Below are 2,929 nucleotides of genomic sequence, written 5' to 3'. Positions count from 1 at the left end.
ATGCTATCCTTCTCTTCCTTGCTGAGAGTGTAACTGGCAGGACGTAAGTAGTACTGTCCATTATCTCTCTTTTCTGGATGTAGGTCATCTCGTTGCCCCATGGCTTTCAAGTCCTGTCGTGCTTCCAATGTATCTTTTGAGGTCCCATAAACACCTATGAAGCCTAGCACATTCACGCCGAGATTATTCGTCAAGTACATCACGTCTATTGCGTTGCGGACATCTAGGATTTCCCAATAAGGTAGCTCCCAAAATATTGACTTCTTCTTCCACATGGGTGCACATCTGTTATCATCATTCGGAACAGATTGGCTACCAAGACCCTTTCCAAAGACTACATTTACATCATTTATCATCTCAAAGACACGCTGTCCATTACGGTGTGCAGGTTTTTTATGATCGTCTGGCACCCCTTTGAAATGCATCCCGTTCTTTCTCAGCTGGTGATGAGCAGGGAGAAATCGACGATGACCCATATAGACGACCTTCTTACAGTGCTTCAAATACATGCTGTTTGTGTTGTCTAAACAGTAGGTGCAGGCCCGATATCCCTTGTTTGTCTGTCCCAAAAGGTTACTCGGTGCATGCCAATCATTGATGGTTACGAACAACAATGCTCGTAGATTAAAGATCTCTTGTTTATCCTCATCCCACACACGTACACCTTCTTCCTTCCAGAGTTGTAACAGTTCATCAACCAACGGTCTTAGGTACACGTCAATGTCATTGCCGGGTTGTTTTGGGCCTTGGATAAGCGTCGGCATCATAATGAACTTCCACTTCATGCACAGCCAAGGAGGAAGGTTGAACATACATAGGGTCACAGGCCAAGTACTATGGTCGCTACTCAACTCACCGAATGAATTGAATCCATCAGTACTTAAACCAAACCTTATGTTCCTTGCATCACTTTTAAAGTCCAGGAATGCTCTAACAATTGATCTCCACTGGGCCGCATTTGTGAGGTGTCTCAGCATCTCATCTTCCTTACATTTTTCTTTGTGCCATCACATCAACTTAGCATTCGCCTTGTTCCTGAACAAGCGCTTCAAGCGTGGTATTATAGGGAAATACCACCTCAACTTCGCGGGAACTCCCTTCTTGGGAGGCTGCCCCTCGACATCAAAAGGATCATCTCGTCTGATCTTATACCACAATGCTTCACACACAAGACAAGCATCCATTTTCTCGTATTCAGCACCACAATAGAGGATACAATCATTAGGGCATGCATGTATCTTCTGAACCTCCAATCCCAGAGGGCAAATAATTTGTTTAGCATCATATGTTGTGGAAGACAATTCATTATTCTCGGGAAGAATCTTCTTGACAATTTTCAACGTCCCCTGAAATGCCTTATCGAACACACCATTTTTGACCTTCCATTGCACAAGTTCTAGTATGGTACCCAGTTTTTTATGGCCCTGCTGGCAATCTGGGTACAACAATTTTTGGTGATCATCTATCATGCACTGCAACTTTGCTGCTTTGTTCTCAGTTTCGCAATCTCTGTGTGCATCTCGTAGCACCTGACCAAGGTCATCAGAAGGGCCATCTTCTGCAAACTCATCTTCATCAGCCTCGCCCATTGTAGTATCTGCAAAATCTTGGCCTGCAACCCAGTCCGGAATGTTGTCACCATCATCCTCCTCTTTGTCGTCTTCCATTACAACCCCTCTTTCGTCGTACTTGGTCCAAACCAAATAGTTAGGCATGAAACCATATCTAAACAAGTGGCTGTGAATAGTCCCCTAGGAATCCTTTGAATAGTCCTTCTTATTACTGCATTGGAAGCATGGACAATATACGAACCCGTTCTCTAGCTTGTTCGCTTTGGCCACTTCAACAAAATAATGCAAGACATTAATAAACACCTACAGCGTATTACGCATGAAAATGGATTACACTTGAAAATGGATTACGCATGAAAATGGATTACAATTTTTTTCTTTTTTTTATATGCTTTACAATTTATCTACATCCTATTCACGATTGAAAGCATGTCAAACTTTGTAGTGCAAATAATACTAAAAGTTTAGATATAGATAGAAATACACATATTTAAATTTTAGATCCAAACAATATGATACACTACGACAAGCCATCCACTGAGTATTATCTAGGAGGACTTTAAGCATCCTTGGGCGGCGAAGATGAAGGTTCCGCTGACCCAGCCTCATCCTGTGGTTTATTTATGCCTCCTGCAACGGTAGTACTAAGTGGACGTGAAATACCCAGGACTGACGGTGGAGCATAACGACCACCAAAAGGAGGTTCCTGACCCGCTGCAATAGGTTTCATGACGTCTTTGCAAAAAAACAAAGCATTGCTTTCTCCCACGTGATCATTTCCTTCGGCTTATCATGAGGGACAACTATGGTTTTCCCCTTGCCGCGAGAGAAACGATGATCGCCCCCACCATCGCCACTAGCTCCAGCAGCAGAAACCATCTCTATATACAAAAATTCATACCTTAGCACTGCAGAACTTGTTGAACTTGAAGACTGTGATCATCTCGGCGAGCATGTTCTCCACTGGGTGGCACCATACTTCACAATGGAAGAGCTTCGATTCTATGAGAAAGGGGACACGGTATTCCACGATGTCTGTTGCCGCTCTTACTCGTAGAATCGGAGCTCCTCCTTGACGTTCGTTGCTGCTCGGCGGAGAACATGCTTACTGAGATAAACACGGTATGTAAGTTCAACAAGTATGGATTTGAAAAACCATATTGAATTTGACAAGATAAACCGTCTAGACAAGGGTAGCATCATTCTTAAACCGCTGCAAGGATACATACTATATATGACACATATGACATACTAATTTTATCCTCATAATTAATATTGAAATCCTCTCAATTCTACCTCACATTTACACTCCAATCTCCCTCACATTCTAGCTCAAAATCCTCTCCATTTTCTACTTC

This window comes from Setaria italica, chromosome VII, assembly GCF_000263155.2.
Source record: "Setaria italica strain Yugu1 chromosome VII, Setaria_italica_v2.0, whole genome shotgun sequence".
Taxonomy (NCBI): Eukaryota; Viridiplantae; Streptophyta; class Magnoliopsida; order Poales; family Poaceae; genus Setaria; species Setaria italica.
The sequence above is the reverse complement of the archived record's forward strand: the minus strand, read 5'-3'. Positions refer to the sequence as shown.